Consider the following 19,131-nt stretch of genomic DNA (forward strand, 5'->3'; position numbering starts at 1 on the left):
AAAAAATTACAAATATGAAAAACAAAGCAGAACCAGGTGCACCAAAGAAACGACATATTTACAACTTGATCTGCATTAGAAGGATGTGATGGCATCAGGCAGTCACCAGGGCTTCACTGGCTGCAGGGAGGAAGCATGAGAAAATAATCACCACACTGAATTCACTGACGATGACTTTGTCATTGCAATCACAAAGAGGCACGTGCTATTGAATGTGGTGATCCATTTAGTGCATTTAAAATTGGTCTAGTAGTAGTACATGTAGGTATTCCATGATATTTACTGTCACTACCTGTGCAGTGGAAAACACAATCAATATATACCTTTCAACCTCCATTTTGTTAACGTGAGTCTCCTGTTTCACCTTTTTGAAGTCACTCCTTTACTAAGCTGTCTTCTGGTTTCCGCTGTTAAATGGTACAAATAGGTGTGTATGTGTAGATGCTAGGGGGAGGACTAGAGGTGTTTTCTGGGAGCAGATATGTTCACGTCACTGACCTTTTTTTCAGACCAGGTGTGAGATGTCGGAGACTGAGGGGCCTTTTCTGTAGATGGACCTGATTTGAATCTGAGTGAGGGGTAGGACGCATAGTCATAGAATATGTTGTTTTAAAACACAAACTAACCAATAAACCTGCCTAAAATCCCAAATTTTAGGCTTACCATAGATGCAAACGTCCCACCGTTTTGAGAACTTCCACTCGGAGCTGGAAACGCTGAACCACCTGCCTGAATAAACAACCAATGAAAGGTGAAATCAAACTTCATGCTAGCCGTATTGCATAAGCTCAAACCTAATTAAGAGAGCCTAAAAAGGTAAGGGGGCTAGAACTAGGTTAATCAATCTGGTTAGATCCCCCTCCATCTCAATCCCCTGCTCACCAGTGTCTCCTGCATCACAGCCTCTGCTGCAGCAGAGGCAGCCATCTTCTGTCCCACTGTGGCGTCTTCCACCTTCTCCTGGATCTCTGTCAGTAGATCCTTCAGCTCCACCGTTTCCTTCCTCTCTTCAACTGCTGCATCTGGCCCCTCTGCTTTTAACACCCCCTGATGCTTGGTTGGGAGACAAACAATGAAAGAGTGTTTGTTACAAGGTAGAAAACTACAATTTTCCAAGAATTAAACCATCTAAACAATTCCTTTTCATTCAAAATAAGAATCACTCATCACATTCACCTCCTTTGCTAGTCTGCTCTTGATGACCCTGGCGGAGTTGGTGAGGTGTTTGATGGCCTGGCTGTACTGACAGTCAGAGGGGGGGTGAGACCCAGCTGGTAGTGCATCTCGGCCTGGGCTCCCAGCAGCTGGTCCTCCTTACACTCTTTCCTTCAATAAAACAGAAACTCAGGCTCTCAAACTGTTAAGTCGGTCTCGTATACATCTATTCAACGGGTCAAGGTTATTATAGTAAACTAAAAACTGAAACAAACGGAATCTAATCATGAATAAACAATTTAGTCAACTGAAATAAAATTAAGAAACCTGTTTGAAAACCTACAACTATACTGAAACTATTATATTTTACTCCAAAACAAAGTAAAATCAAATTAAACCATCATGAATTATCTTCAGTTTTATATTTTTGGGGAGCAAAATTCGAATGGGGGGGGTTCAAGCTTTTTTTCAAAGAGGATATTCAAGCTTCTGAATCTGGCAGGTCACATTCTCAATCTCTTCATTCAAAGAATATCATGGACACTCGTACTGACAGTTGTGGCTTCTCTGTGTGAAGTATTGTTGTCTACCTTCTTGCCCTTTGTGCTGTTGTCTGTGCCCAATAATGTTTGTACCATGTTTTGTGCTGCTACCATGTTGTGTTGCTCCATGTTTTTATGTTGTGTTGCTGCCATGCTATGTTGTTGTCTTAGGTCTCTCTTTATGTGGTGTTTTGTTGTCTCTCTTGTCGGGATGTGTGTTTTGTCCTATATATATATTACTATATATATACTATATATATACTGTATTTAAAAAATTTAAATTAAAAAATAATCCCAGCCCCCGTCCCCGCAGGAGGCCTTTTGCCTTTTGGTAGGCCGTCATTGTCAATAAGAATTTGCTCTTAACTGACTTGCCGAGTTAAATTTAAAAGAAATTGAGATTGACTTTCAACAAGCAGGACCGTAGATATTGGGCACGTTTAAATGGTAAGGCTAAAGTAACCGACTGTAGACAGAAAGCCGAGGAGTGAAGTCGAGGGAGTTGCATCTGCAATAGCCAAAAGTCGGACACTAATATGGTTTTCCAATACCAAGCCTTAGATCAACATGGCAGTGTTGCCATTGTTTATAAAACGTTTTCTTTATAATGTTGAAATAAACATGTATCTAACCCCCATAATCACACACTCACAAACTGAAATAAACAATTGTGTATATTGTACAATCAATTAGTGAGAGAGACTCAAATATTTATTTGTATCTATCTACTATATACATAAATTGTAGCAAATTGGTTTCAGTCATGTCTCACATTCGTTTGGGTCAAACAAAAACACCCTAATGATTGGTTGACAATAGAGCCTCCCACAATGCAGGCCATGGCAGCAGGATGAAGTTTAACCATAACTGCAGAAACTTGCAGTTCACTTGGGCACAAGTCAGACAATTTTATTCTCCCAGAATGCAACACATTTTGAAAGACTGACCAACGATGGTCACCGACTTGACAAAAGTGATCCACTCTAACATGGCCATTGAGATGAGCACGATGAGACTTTGCTCTCACACACATGTACACGGGTGTGCTTCAAGCTGCTACAACTGGTACCTACAGGACCAAAACAGTGGAGAAGTTTAGCCTCATGCTTCAAAGCTCCAGGGGCCTCATTTATCAATCATGCTTAGGTACAAATCGCTACATAAAGCATGCATGGGATCATTTACACGCAAAGTGTGAAATTTGTCAATAAGTACATTTAATTGTGAGTGTGCATAATTTTACACACAGCCATGACCATACGCAGTGCTGTCATTAGGCCGGGCTTGTTTTTGATCCAGTCCCAATTTTATTTTTTTACATTTCAGTCTGATATAAGTTTCCATAACCACATATCACTTGCACTATAAAGTATTTTAAAAAGTGTTTTACTAACACATTTTTATGCAAAAAATTAACAATACAAGCCCACCTGCAGGGATTAAAAATTAAATAAAAATATAGGACAAAACACACATCACGACAAGAGAGACACCACACCACTACATAAAGAGAGACCTAAGACAACAACATAGCATGGTAGCAACACATCATGATAGCAACACAACATGGAAGCAGCACAACATAGTAGCAGCACAAAACATGGTACGAACATTATTTGGCAGAGACAACAGCACAAAGGGCAAGAAGGTAGATACAACAATACATCATGTGAAGCAGCCACAACTGTTAGTAAGAATGTCCATGATTGAGTCTTTGAATGAAGAGATGGAGATAAAACTGTCCAGTTTGAGTGTTTGTTGCAGCTCGTTCCAGTGACTAGCTGCAGCGAACTGAAAAGAGAAGTAACCCAGGGATGTGTGTGCTTTGGGGATCTTTAACAGAATGTGACTGGCAGAATGGGTGTTGTATATGGAGGATGAGGGCTGCAGTAGGTATCTCAGATAGGGGAGAGTGAGGCCTAAGAGGGTTTTATAAACAAGCAGAGATGACCAGTTTACAGAGTAGTATAGAGTGCAATGATGTGTCCTATAAGGAGCATTGGTGACAAATCTGATGGTCGAATGGTAAAGAACATCTAGCCGCTCGAGAGCACCCTCTCCTGCCGATCTATAAATTACATCTCTGTAATCTAACATGGGTAGGATGGTCATCTGAATCAGGGTTAGTTTGGCAGCTGGGATGAAAGAGGAGCGATTACGATAGAGGAAACCAAGTCTAGTCTGCAGCTTTGATATGTGCTGAGAGAAGGACAGTTTATCGTCTAGCCATACTCCCAAGTGCTTATATGAAGTCACTACCTCAAGCTCTAAACCCTCAGAGGTAGTAATCACACCTGTGGGGAGAGGGGCATTCTTCCTACCAAACCACATGACCTTTGTTTTGGAGGTGTTCAGAACAAGGTTAAGGGCAGAGAATGCTTGTTGGACACCAAGAAAGCTTTGTTGTAGAGCGTTTAAAACAAAATCTGGGGAGGGTCTAGATGAGTATAAGACTGTATCTTCTGCATATAATGGATGAGAGAGCTTCCTACTGCTTGAGCATGTTGATAATGAAAATGTAGAAGTGTGTGGGGCCTAGGATGGAGCCTTGGGGTACTCCCTTGGTGACAGGCAGTGGCTGCGACAGCAGATGTTCTGACTTTATATACTGCACTCTTTGAGAGAGGTAGTTAGCAAACCAGGCCAAAGACTCCTCGGAGACACCAATACTCCTTAGCCGGCCCACAAGAAGGAATGGTCTACCGTATCAAAAGCTTTGGCCAAGTCACTAAAAATAGCAGCATAACATTGCTTAGAGTCAAGTGCAATAGTGACATCATTTAGGACCTTTAAGGTTGCAGTGACACATCCATAACCTGAGCGGAAACCAGATTACATACCCGAGAGTATACTATAGACATCAAGAAAGCCAGTCAGTTGATTATTGACAAGTTTTTCAAACACTTTTGATAAACAGGGCAAAATATAAATTGGCCTATAACAGTTATGATCAGCTTGATCTCCCCCTTTAAATAAAGGACGCACCATGGCTGCCTTCCAAGCAATGGGAACCGCCTCAGAGAAGAGAGACAGGTTACAAAGGTCAGAGATAGGATTGGCGATGATAGGGGCTGCAACCTTAAAGACGAAAGGGTCTAAACCATCTGACCCAGATGTTTTTTGGGGGTCAAGTTTAAGGAGCTCCTTTAGCACCTTGGACTCAGTGACCGCCTGCAGAGAGAAACTTTGTAGCGTGGCAGGGGAAAAAGAGGGAGGAGCATTGGGGATAGACGCATTAGAAGGGGTGGGAGATGATGAAATGTTGGAAGGGCAAGGAGGCAGAGTCAAATAGGAATCCTGACTTAATGAAGTGGTGATTAAAAAGTTCAGCCATGTGCTCCTTGTCAGTAACAACCACATCATCAACATTAAGGGACATGGGTAGCTGTGAGGAGGAGGGTTTATTCTCCAGGTCTTTAACTGTTTTCCAGAACTTCTTGGGGTTATACCCATAGAGAGAACTTCTCCTTAAAGTAACTAACTATGGCCTTCTGAATAGCCTGAGTGCACTTATTTCTAATTTGCCTGAACAAGAGTCAGTCGGCCTGAGTATGCGTGTGCCGAGCGATTTGCCAAATGGAATTCTTGAGGTGGAGTAACTCTGCCAGATCAAATAAAATAAAATGTTATTGGTCACATACACATGGTTAGCAGATGTTACTGTGAGTGTAGCGAAATGCGTATGCTTCTAGATACGACAGTGCAGCAGTATCTAACAGGTAATATCTCACAATTCCACAACAAAACCTAATATCTGACATATTCCACAACAAAACCGAATACACACAATCTAGTAAAGGAATGGAATAAGAATATATAAGTATAAAATATATGGATGAGCAGTGACAGAGCGACTAAAATTCAATTGATAGTGAAGGATACAGTATACATTATATTCAGTTGAAGTCGGAAGTTTACATACACTTAGGTTGGAGTCATTAAAACTTCTTAAGGCTAGGGGGCAGTATTTTGACGTCCGGATGAAAAGCGTGCCCAAAGTAAACTGCCTGTTACTCAGGCCCAGAAGCTAGGATATGCATTTGGATAAAAAACACTCTAACATTTCTAAAACTGTTAAAATAATGTCTGTGAGTATAACAGAACTGATTTTGGCAGGTGAAAACCCGAGGACAAACCATCCAGGGAAAAATAAAATTGAAGTCATAGGATTTTCCAATAGTTTTCTACGGGAAAACCTATTTATTAGGAACCTGGTTGCAGTTCCTATGGCTTCCACTAGATGTCAACAGTCTTTAGAAATTGGTCGATGTTTTTATTTTGAGAAATGAAGAAGTAGTGCTATTCATTCCATGTGTCACTCTGAAGGTCCCTACTATTTTGGTGCGCGTGAACAGGAGCGCGCTCAGTGATATTTTTCTTCGGTATTGGAAACAGGTTATCCCGTCTTAAATTTGATCGATTATTTACATTTTAGGATACCTGAGGTTGGATTAGGAACATTGTTTGAAATGTTTGGACCAACTTTACAGGTAACTTATCAGATACTTTGTAGTTATGTTGGGCGAGTTGGAACCGGTGTATTTCTGAATCAAACGCGCCAAATAAATTGACATTTTGGGGATATAAAGGAATTTATCGAACAAAACAACCATTCATTGTGTCACTGAGACATTTGTGATTGCAAAAAGAAGATCTTCAAAGGTAAGGCATTTATTATATCGTTATTTCTGACTTTTGTGTCGCACCTGCCTGGTTGAAAAATTATTTTCATGTGTTTGTATGCGGGGCGCTGTCCTCAGATAATCGCATGGTCTGCTTTCGCCGTAAAGCCTTTTTGAAATCTGACACAGCGGCTGGATTAACAAGAATTTAAGCTTTATTTTGATGTATTACACTTATATTTTCATGAATGTTGAATATTGATATTTCTGTAGTTTGAATTTGGCGCTCTGCAATTTCACTGAATGTTGTCAAACCTATCCCGCTAACGAGATTGGCGTGTGAAGGGATCACTAAGAGGTTAAAACTCGTATTTCAACCACTCCACGAATTTCTTGTTAACAAACTATAGTTTTGGCAAATCGGTTAGGACATCTACTAGTCATTTTTCCAACAATTGTTTACAGACAGATTATTTCACTTATAATTCACTGTATCACAATTCCACTGAGTCAGAAGTTTACATACACTCATTTGAAAGTGCCTATAAAAAGCTTGGAAAATTCCAGAAAATTATGTCATGGCTTTAGAAGTTTCTAATAGGCTAATTGACATAATTTGAGTCAATTGGAGGTGTACCTGTGGAGGTATTTCAAGGCCTATCTAGCACTGGAGTAATATGATCAAATTTTTTGGTTCTAGTCAGGATTCTAGCAGCCGTATTTAGCACTAACTGAAGTTTATTTAGTGCTTTATCCGGGTAGCTGGAAAGTAGAGCATTGCAGTAGTCCAACCTAGAAGTAACAAAGGAATGGATTAATTTTTCTGCGTCATTTTTGGACAAAAAAAGCTGTCCTTGAAACAGTCTTGATATGTTCTTCAAAAGAGAGATCAGGGTCCAAAGTAACGCCGAGGTCCTTCACAGTTTTATTTGAGACGACTGTACAACCATCCAGATTAATTGTCAGATTCAACAGAAGATCTCTTTGTTTCTTGGGACCTAGAACAAGCATCTCTGTTTTGTCCGAGTTTAAAAGTAGAAAGTTTGCAGCCATCCACTTCCTTATGTCTAAGACACAGGCTTCTAGCGAGGGCAATTTTGGGGCTTCACCATGTTTCAATGAAATGTACAGCTGTGTGTCATCCGCATAGCAGTGAAATTTAACATTATGTTTTCGAATGACATCCCCAAGAGGTAAAATATATAGTGAAAACAATAGTGGTCCTAAAACGGAACCTTGAGGAACACCGAAATTTACAGTTGATTTGTCAGAGGACAAACCATTCACAGAGACAAACTGATATCTTTCCGACAGATAAGATCTAAACCAGGCCAGAACTTGTCCATGTAGACCAATTTGAGTTTCCAATCTCTCCAAAAGAATGTGGTGACCGATGGTATCAAAAGCAGCACTAAGATCTAGGTGCACGAGGACAGATGCAGAGCCTCGGTCTGACGTCATTAAAAGGTAATTTACCACCTTCACAAGTGCAGTCTCAGTGCTATGATGGGGTCTAAAACCAGACTGAAGCGTTTCGTATACATTGTTTGTCTTCAGGAAGGCAGTGAATTGCTGCGCAACAGCTTTTTCAAAAAATGTTGAGAGGAATGGAAGATTCGATATAGGCCGATAGTTTTTTATAATTTCTGGGTCAAGATTTGGCTTTTTCAAGAGAGGCTTTATTACTGCCACTTTTAGTGAGTTTGGTACACATCCGGTGGATAGAGAGCCGTTTATTATGTTCAACATAGGAGGGCCAAACACAGAAAGCAGCTCTTTCAGTAGTTTAGTTGGAATAGGGTCCAGTATGCAGCTTGAAGGTTTAGAGGCCATGATTATTTTCATCATTGTGTCAAGAGATATAGTACTAAAACACTTTAGTGGCTCCCTTGAACCTAGGTCCTGGCAGGGTTGTGCAGACTCAGGACAACTGAGCTTTGGAGGAATACGCAGATTTAAAGAGGAGTCCGTAATTTGCTTTCTAATGATCATGATCTTTTCCTCAAAGAAGTTCCTCAAAGAAGTTCATGAATTCATTTAAAATAAAGCAAACTGGATGGAATATGGAGAAAAATGCACAAAATTCTTCCTGAATCTCCAATACAGGAACGCTAACAAAAATAATTTGCAGAAACTCGTTACTGAAGACGGAGTCATCTATGATTCCCCCGAATGATATTTAAAAGAGGAAGCTAATTATTTTGGGCAGATGTTCTCTTTTCCGTCTCATCCTTTCCCACTGAATGAAGATTATGGTAAGGAATTCTTTCCAAATAATATAAAAAATGAAAAATTAACAAATGTACAGAAAGATCAGTGCGAAGGTCAAATTACAGAGGAAGAACTTTTTGAGGCTATTAAATCCTTTCAGTCTGGAAAAACCCCAGGGCTTGATGGCATACCGGTAGAGGTATATGAAGAAGTTTTTGATATACTAAAAGCTCCATTGTTAGATTGTTTTAACTACTCCTATAGAAATGGTAGCCTGTCAGGTACTCAGGAGGAAGGTCTGATTTCTCTATTATTAAAACAAGACCCAGATGGCAAATAAAAAGACCCAGTCTATCTAAAAAACTGGAGGCCCCTTACACTTCAATGTTGTGATGCAAAAATACTAGCAAAATGCATAGCACTCAGAATTAAAAGGGTTTTACCAGGTATTGTTCATCCTGATCAGACAGGTTTTTTACGTGGACGATACATTGGAGATAATATACGACAACTACTAGAAATAATAGAAAATCATGAAACATATAAGAAGCCAGGAATGGTATTTATAGCCGATTTTGAGAAGGCATTTGATAAAGTAAGACTGGAATTTATTTATAAATGCCTGGATTTTTTCAATTTCGGTAATTCTCTTATAAAATGGGTAAAAATAATGTATAGCAACCCCAGGTGTAAAATAGTAAATAACAGCTACTTCTCAGAGAGTTTTGAATTGTCAAGAGGAGTTAAACAAGGGTGTCCGCTGTCACCTTATCTATTCGTTATGGCCATGGAAATGCTAGCTATTAAAATCAGATTGTAACGATCGTCTGGAAGAGGGGACCAAGATGCAGCGTGGTAAGTGGTCATAATGATTTTTAATGAGACACTTCAAAAACAAACAGGAAAACGAAAGCCAACAGTTCTGCCAGGTGAACACACACAAGACAGAAAACAACTACCCACATAACCCCAAAGGAAAACAGGCTGCCTAAGTATGATTCCTAATCAGAGACAACGATAGACAGCTGCGTCTGATTAGGAACCCTACTCGGCCCAAAACAAAGAAATACAAAAACATAGAAAAAGGAACATAGAACGCCCACCCAATGTAACACCCTGGCCTAACCAAAATTAAGAACAAAAAACCCTCTCTATGGCCAGGGCGTTACACAGATCCAATAACAACATTAGAGGATTAGAAATCCAAGGCTTAAAAACAAAGGTGTCCATGTATGCCGATGACTCAAGTTTTATATTAAGTCCGCAAGCTAGATCCCTGCAATGTCTCATTAAAGATCTAGATAACTTTTCTGTACTCTCTGGACTAAAACCTAATTATGATAAGTGTACAATATTATGTATTGGATCCTTAAAAAATACAACTTTTACATTACCCTGCAGTTTACCTATAAAATGGGCTGATGGTGAAGTAGACATACTCGGTATTCATATCACAAAATATATAAATAAGCTCTCCACAATGAATTTCAATATAAAACTTGTAAAAATAGACAAGATCTTGCAACCATGGAGAGGTAAATACCTGTCTATTTATGGAAAAATTGCCCTGATTAACTCCTTAGTCGTATCTCCAGTTTACGAACTTACTTATGGTGCTGCCTACTCCTGTGGATTCGTTTTCAAATCATATGAGCAAAAAATATTTTGCTTTATCTGGGACGCTAAACCAGACAAAATAAAACATGCCTAGCTATTTAATAAATATGAATTGGGTGGGTTGAGATTATTAAATATAAAAGCACTAAACCTCTCTAAAAGCTTCACTCATTCAAAAGTTTTATTTGAACCCTAAATGGTTCTCAAGTAGATGACTAAGAAAAGCTCATCCATTGTTTAAAAATTGCCTTTTTGCCTTTGTGCAGATTGCCATGTCTCATTTTCGATTAAATGAAAATGATACTTTTTTCAAAATATCTCTTTTTTCAAACAAGCATTGCAGAGCTGGCTACAATTTCAATTTCATCCCCCTGAAAAGATAGAATATATTACAACAAATATTATGGCTGAACTCAAATGTGCTGGTTGATAAAATACCTGTATTTATGGGAAAGATGTTTGAAAAGGGTATTTTGTTCTTAAATTATATTGTAAATTGGAATGGTAGAGTTATGTCCTTCATGGAGTTATCAGAATTGTATGGAAAGGTCTGCTCAATCCAAGAGTACAACCAATTGATTACAGCATTGCCCCAAAAATGGAGGAGGCGGGTGGCAGCGGGAGGAGGTAGGGAACTGGTCTGTCTGCCCAATATAAAGGATAAAAACTGGCGGAGGTGTCACAGCTGTCGTGGAAGAGAGAATGGGACCAAGGCGCAGCGGGTTGCGTGCTCAACATATTTATTATACAAAAATGCGAACACCACGGAAAAACAATAAACAAACTAACGACAGGAACAGAGCAGCAGGCTCAACAAAAGCAGTGCTCACAAACAACTACCCACAAGTGACAAACAAAAACACACACCTATTTATAGGACTCCCAATCAGAGGCAACTAGAAACACCTGCCTCCAATTGAGAGTCCAGCACCCAACCTACACATAGAAAAACTACCCTAGAATATACACATAGAAATACAAACCTAGACCAGTGACCAAAAACCCCGTAATACATAAATAAACTACCCTCTGCCATGTTCTGACCAAACTACAATAACAAAATATCCTCTATACTGGTCAGGACGTGACAGGAGGAATAAAAATAGCATAAATAGCAAAGTATACCAGTTTCATTTGAGGACCAGAATGTTGACAACTGTGCCATACAGATTGCAAAATAGTTGGGAAGAGATTTTTTATGTACTGATTCCATGGTACAGGGTGTATGAGTTGATATATAAAACAACGCAAGATTCAAGACTTCATGCTTTTCAGATAAAATTATTATATAGAATTCTTGCCACAAAATGTTGAATATTTGGGGCATAAAATCATCGAAGCTCTGCTGATTTTGTTGTGAGGATACAGAATCAATAGACCATTTATTTTGATCTTGCCCTCAGGTAGCCTGTTTCTGGTCTCAGGTTCAGGAATGGCTGAAAATGCATAGCATTGATCTAAAATTGACCCTAGAAATAGTACTGTTAGGAGATCTGGAGAGACCGGGTCAGTCAATTACTAATATACTAATACTCTTGGTAAAATAATTTATCTTCAACTCGCAATCTGTGGATTCTATTTGATTAGATAGATTGAAAATGTACATTAAACATCACAGTATAGTTGCGTAGAAACCCGAAGTGGGTCGCCAGCAGAGATAGATGGGATGGGCTGAGGGAAGCTGAAGGTTGGCATTGTGGAATTGGAGACAAGTGGGAGTGGAGTTGCTGTGTGAGAGATAGAATGATGGCCAAAGATAAAAGGTTTTTTTTAAATGTAAAAGAAAGTCAAAATAAATCATAATAAAAAGTACATTTGACTGACACTAAGTGGCAGTGTTTTTACAACTAATGCCGGTTTGCCGTGCAGGTGTTTGTACACATGCATATACACACACTCTCATTCAAATAAACACAAACAAGAACACACACATGTAATAGTGCCAGACATGCACACAAACATAAAGTAGGCATTGCTGTTATGATTTCAGTTGTCCTTTATGTCCTTTGTTTTAAATGTTGCATTGTTGTTTGCTGTTTTCTTCTGTCTTTTCCCTTTTTCTCTTTAGTTCATTCTCTTGGTTGTTGGTGCATTGGGGGGTTCTTGGGGGTGGGGAATGGAATTATTATTATTTATTTATTTATTTTTCTTCCAGGGGGACTGTGGGAGCGGTCTCGAATGGTTGAGGGACAGCTATTGGGGAACGGTGGGGGGATCTTGGAGGGTTGGGTTCACGTTTTTTGGCCTGGTGGTAGATCGGTCAACATGCCCTTGAGCAGGGCATTGACCCTGGATGCTTCTGTGTGTCGCTCTGAATGGGAATCTGTTGGATGACTGGTATAATGTAGTTATTGAGCGGTTTCACTGCAAGTATATTGTATGTTTCAATTAGTCAATAAATAATAAAAAATTAAAAAATTAAAATAGACTGTTGGAAAAGCATTCCAGTTGAAGCTGGTTGAGAGAATGCCAAGAGTATGCAAAGCTGTCATCAAGGCAAAGGGTGGCTACTTTGAACAATCTAAAATATATTTTGATTTGTTTAACACTTTCTTGGTTACTACATGATTCCATATGTGTTATTTCATAGTTTTGACGTCTTTAATATTAAAAAAATAAAATAAAATAAAGAAAAACTCTTGAATGAGTAGCTTTGTACAAACTTTTGACTGGTACTGTATGTAAATATGATTTTTCAGTTTTTAATTCATAATAAATTAGTAACATTTAAAAATAAAAATAAATCGCTTTGTCATTATGGGGTAGTGTGTAGATTGATGAGGGGGAAAATAAATGTCATCCATTTTAGAATAAGGCTGCAACATAACAAAATGTGGAAAAAGTCAAGCAGTCTGAATACTTTCCGAATGCACTGTATTTGAAAAATCTATCATTCGCAATGGATTTAAAAAATACTTTGTTGATTTGTGTGTACGTGGTGTTGTGGTGCACATAGTAAGTTAAGACAATCAGAAATAAGACATTGCCATATGGCACCATATGGCCCACGCACAGAGTCAATGTGCGTGGGCACCAGTGTCGAGGTAACTATGGTAATATGTACATGTAGGTAGAGTTATTAAAGTGACTATGCATAGATAATAACAGAGAGTAGCAGCAGCGTAGATGCTTTTCACTGAAAGCCGCAACTCAATCAGTTAGACCTATTGCATGCATGCGCACTGCCCAAATTGTGGGCTTCCCAAACACACAAACAATCCACAGCTATTTTTTTTAAAGAAGCTAATGATTCTCTGTGGCTAAGTAATGACCTCTGGTGAAGTATTTTGAATGATTGTATTTAGACAGGAGTAATTATATCATTTTGTCGAAACATCAATTTACTTTAGGGCATTAAAGCATCCTAACAGCGCACTGTCACACCCGCCAAATTTTCTTTCCAATTCGCAAGAGGCAGACACCAGAAATCTATATATAATGACGAGATGCTCATGTCTCCGCCCTAACAAAGGGAGTCTTTGTCCCAAAGGTAGGCGACAAGTTTAGGTCTACATATTATTCCCATAGAATACTGGACAGATTTTGGCGAAAGTAACCCCTCTCGCTTCGCCTTTTCCTCTCTGCTGAAACTATATCACCGGAGAAAGCATCAGAGGGAGGGAAATAGCGCCCCTCTATATGTAGCCCATGTATCTGATGCTCTCTGGACAGAAATAGTATAACATGCCATACTGCTTTGGTCCAGAACAGCATCACATACATGGTCTACACATAATGAGACAGAGGGACGCTGCTTCGCTCACTCGGATGCTTTAACTGAGGTTGATGTGTATTTCTATCGGCGCGCGTCTAGGTCAAATAAATTATACATATTTCAATATTTTATTTGGATGGGTAAAGAAGTACGGTAAGGCGAGCAGGCCGGGCGCGTCCATAACGCCGCCCCTCAAGTGTTCCAGAGAGTATAGGGTGTTCCAGAGTAGAGAGACCCACAGTAGCAACTGTAATTCAGTACTGGCAGTGTCTGCTGTGACAGGTGGGAAGGTGAAAAATTACCTGAAAAATATATAATCTCTCAATGTTATAATCTCTCAATGTTAATCTCAAAGTGCACCAAATTCATGCATTTAACTGTTAAAATTATTTACTTTTTTGCTGAGAGAGAATGCCCACGGACACCTCTACTGGCTTTGCATACGCACAATGCCAAGGGGTGGAATATGGAAACTGCTTGTCAAGCATAGAATGTGGAAAATATACACAATGTTTCAAATGTGTGAAATTGAGAGAGTAATAGTGTAATAATTGTTCGATTTCATTGCATTTCCATTGAGAATTCATGCAGCATATCTTGACAGGCTATGTCATGTAATTTGACCACATCAGTGCATTTATTACGATAATAATCCATATAACGTATGGTAATTTGTTAAATTAGAGGCACATGTGAAAGGGAAACCATTGCTGAAACACTATAAAAGACAGATAGTGGGAAATTGAATAAGAGATGGCTGACCTTGCTCTGTTGGAAGATTTGGCACACGCTGCATTTTGCAGGGCGCGTTTTTAGAGACAGGTGGGACTTTTTTTGCAGAAAGTACAGATTTGTTTTGGGAAACGATATCTGATGAGCCAATCTTGTAGGATTTTTGCGAGGTTTTAGAACCTACTTTGGAAAGGCAAACATGCCATTCCGGTGCACATCCAAGTGCTATCCATGCACCGTCAGGTTTTTGGCAACGGCGCTTTTCAGCGGGAGCTTGAGGATTGGCATCTCACAGCCCTCGATGAGCAAGTGTTTTGGTTGCAATCAGCAAAAGGAACAGTAACATACGATTTCCATACACCATCACACAGCAGGTTGAAGTCAAGAGGGGTTTCTTTGCCATTAATGGGTTTCCCACACTGCCATAAAAGCACCATCCCAAAACGAGTTCAACTATGTGAACAGAAAAGACTTCCACTCTTAATGCGCAGGTAATAGGTTGTAAATGCTCCAAAGACGCTACTTAATGTATTGGCCAAGTGGAACGCACGACTTGTTCCTTCTGCAGAACAGCAATGTTGGCCTATACTCCTACAGAAGGGCGCTGATGAGGATGGATGGCTTATTGGTGAGTGTTGCCTACTTATTTGAAGTATATTTTCCATTGCTTAAGAAACTTGCATTGTCCTAATGGTCCTCTCTTTGTAACTATGCTTTTATTTTTACTGGTCAAGCCACAACTGAGCAAGCCAAATAACACATTTTGGTTGTAAATCAATATCTGACAATAGCGCCTCTGAAGCGATTTTTTTTGTTACCTTTTTTGGGTTGCGCTGTTGTATTTCATGCACAGGAGGTCGGCGACACCTTAATTGGGGAGGACGGGCTCGTGGTAATGGCTGGGGCTGAATCAGTGGTTTGATGCCACTCCATCCCGCGCTGTTCCAGCAGCCTCCACTGATTTCATAGTACAGCATTATACATTCCTCACAGGATTTAAAGTAATGATTTTAACAATATGGTTAATTAGGGTTGTTTCGAAATGCAAAAAGCCAAGGTCATGCACAAGCACTGATAACAATTGGTATTTATCAATGTTATCTCCTACCAGTGTGCTTATGACACTCACAGGGTTGTTTAATAAATCACACTTATTCTATGTGTACAAACATTCTAAATTCTGTCCGTAAGTAGTATTTTAGAATAGTTACTAAGCAATATTGATAAATGAAGCCCCTGGTTGTTGCGGAAAATATCTCACTACTACTGTTTACTTCGTGCATCTCGCTGAGTCTACCTGTAAACCTAACCTAACCTATGACTTGACCTATCACCTTATGCATTACTGCCCCAGTGGCAAGAAGTGACATCCCCAAAAACTATGCAACACATACAGATCAAGTCAGACATTTACTTACACTTAAGTTGGAGTCATTAAAACTCGTCTTTCAACCTCTCTACAACTTTCTTGTTAACAAACTATCATTTTGGCAAGTCGGTTAGGACATCTACTTTGTGCATGACACAAGTACTTTTTCCAACAATTGTTTACAGACAGATTATTTCACTTATAATTCACTGTCACAATTCCAGTGGGTCAGAAGTTTACCTACACTAAGTTGACTGTGCCTTTAAACAGCTTGGAAAATTCCAGAAAATTATGTCATGACTTTAGAAGCTTCTGATAGGCTAATTGACATCATTTGAGTCAATTGGAGGTATACCTGTGGATGTATTTCAAGGCCTAACTTCATACTCATACTTCATTCTTTGCTTGACATCATGGGAAAATCAAAAGAAATCAGCTAAGACCTCAGAAAAAAATTGTAGACCTCCACAAGTCTGGTTCATTCATGGGAACAAATTCCAACCCCCTGAAGGTACCACGTTCATCTCTACCAACAATAGTACACAAGTATAAACACCATGGGACCACACAGCCGTCATACCACTCTGGAAGGAGACGCGTTCTGTCTCCTAGAGATGAACGTACTTTGGTGCGAAAAGTGCAAATCAATCCCAGAACAACAGCAAAGGACCTTGTGAAGATGCTGGAGGAAACAGGTACAAAAGTATCTATATCCACAGTAAAACGAGTCCTATATTGATATAACCTGAAAGGCTGCTCAGCATGAAGAAGCCACTGCTCCAAAACCGCCATAAAAAAGACAGACTACGGTTTGCAACTGCACATGGGGACAAAGATCGTACTTTTTGGAGAAATGTCCTCTGGTCTGATGAAACAAAAATAGAACTGTTTGGCCATAATGACCATTGTTATGTTTGGATAAAAAAGGGGGAGGCTTGCAAGCCAAAGAACACCATCCCAACCGTGAAGCACGGGGGTGGCAGCATCATGTTGTGGGGGTGCTTTGCTGCAGGAGGGACTGGTGCACTTCACAAAGTAGATGGCATCACGAGGAAGGAATATTATGTGGATATATTGAAGCAACATCTCAAGACATCAGTCAGGAAGTTAACATGGCCGTTAGTGGTGTCAGAACCATTAACATGGCCGTTAGTGGTGTCAGAACCATTAACATGGCCGTTAGTGGTGTCGTAACCATTAACATGGCCGTTAGTAGTGTCAGAACCATTAACATGGCCGTTAGTGGTGTCAGATCCATTAACATGGTCGTTAGTGGTGTCAGAACCATTAACATGGCCGTTAGTGGTGTCACAACCATTAACATGGCCGTTAGTGGTGTCAGAACCATTAACATGGTCGTTAGTGGTGTCAGAACCATTAACATGGCCATTAGTGGTGTCAGAACCATTAACATGGCCGTTCTCAGTCTGTCCCTCATTGTCTCCTCCACTGTGATCTTATCTGAATCTGCCTTTCTCACCGTTCTTCTCTTTTGTCATGGCGTTATAGACCTGAACTCTGAGCTCATCCCTGGTCTTCTCTGTGATAAATTGAGATGCGTGTAAGAATCAAAAGATGGTAAAATGTGACTACTACATTATACATTGAAGTTATTTTGCAGATGCTCTTATCCAGAGCAAGTAGGGTTCAGTGCCTTGATCAAGGGCACATCAACAGATTTTTCACATAGTCTGCTCAGGGATTTGAACCAGCGACCTTTCAGTTACTGGCACAAAGCTTTTAACCGCTAGGCGACCTGCTGCCCTATAAATAGCATTAATCTGATCTACGGCATTATCTGATCTACAGCATTATCTTCACTATCAGAGAGATCAGCACAACCACTAGGCCAAATTGTATAATTAGGCAAGCGTTAACTACTTGTGAGGTTTAACAATTCAGAATGCTTACCGTCATTGGGCTTCTCTTCCTCATCTTCTTCAGGAACCCTCATCAGAGCATTCCCCAAGACACCGTTCTCCATCCTGCTTCACAATGAAAGCCTACCTGGCCAGCTCCAGGAGAGGTTTACCACACATGAAGAAAGCCTCTCCTCACTCATCTGCTGCTGTCACCATACTTTTTGGCTTTGGAAAGATAAATAGGGCAAAGTTATTGATTAGGACATTAATTACAAATTGGAAATGATTTTACAGACAGATTGCTTGAACTGTGTGTGTGTGTGTGTGTGTGTGTGTGTGTGTCTTCCAGCCCTACTCACAGCATCCCGCAGGCTTCTTGGAGGACCTTGACTGCTGACACCACATCCCCCATGATGAGATGTCTTTTCTCTGTGCCAATGAGTTTATTTGCCTCCTCCATGAGCATTGTGTAGAACTGAGAAAAAACATTGATAAACAAACCATGTTTGCTGTCTGTTTATTGCCACTAACAAGGTGTCTAGTTAGCTAACTAACGTTTGCTCGCTAGTTTACGTTAAACATTGGCAAACAATATTCAGCTGTCAAAGGTAACATGAAATCCATTGACAATAGTTTATTCACTATGCGGTGAAACACTGCTAGCTTCTCAATCTCAGTAGTGCATTTTCGTGAGCGCTGTTCAGTGATCTTGACCATCACAAATTAAACTAAATGAATGGTAAACATTTACATACAGTGAATGCGCGTGTAATAGTTGATCAGAGACAGGCACATCACTCTGCCAATCTTGCAGATAATTTCCGGTCAACTTCAGCTTGGGGAAACCGCAGGAGAAAAATGAAAGGTGCTGTGACACATTTTTACATCTGTCGAATGATGACAAATAATGATGCCATATTCATATTTTCTTGACAATATCACAACAAATAATGGAGAAATAGCTCAAAAAAGATGATGGTCAGATGATTAGCAACATGTAAAATAGCACTTATTTTAAAACTTACTTGGGAGAAAGTGTGGCAACAAGAGTAGTAGCACAGGAAAATAGTTAGGGTGGCAGGTAGCCTAGTGGTTAGAGTGTTGAGCCACTAACCAAAAGGTTGCTGGATTGAATCCCTGAGCTGACATGGTCAAAATCTGTTGCTCTGAACAAGGCAGTTAACCCACTGTTCCCCGGTAGGCTGTCATTGTAAATAATAATTTGTTCTTAACTGACTTGCCTAGATAAATATAACATTAGTGTAATAAGGAAATCTGCACTACTTTGCCTACAGGTGGGGCTTTA

The 19,131-nt window shown here is 39.8% G+C and overlaps 2 pseudogenes; both read right to left on the minus strand.

Moving 5' to 3' along the window:
* Positions 1–94: 94 nt before the first annotated feature.
* Positions 95–2,687, minus strand: LOC106599947 (nuclear autoantigenic sperm protein-like; annotated as a pseudogene).
* A 58-nt stretch (positions 2,688–2,745) lies between these two features.
* Positions 2,746–18,291, minus strand: LOC145850336 (uncharacterized; annotated as a pseudogene).
* Positions 18,292–19,131: the final 840 nt, after the last annotated feature.

The sequence above is a fragment of the Salmo salar genome, chromosome 03, assembly GCF_965601325.2.
Source record: "Salmo salar chromosome 03, fSalSal1, whole genome shotgun sequence".
NCBI classification, from domain to species: Eukaryota; Metazoa; Chordata; class Actinopteri; order Salmoniformes; family Salmonidae; genus Salmo; species Salmo salar.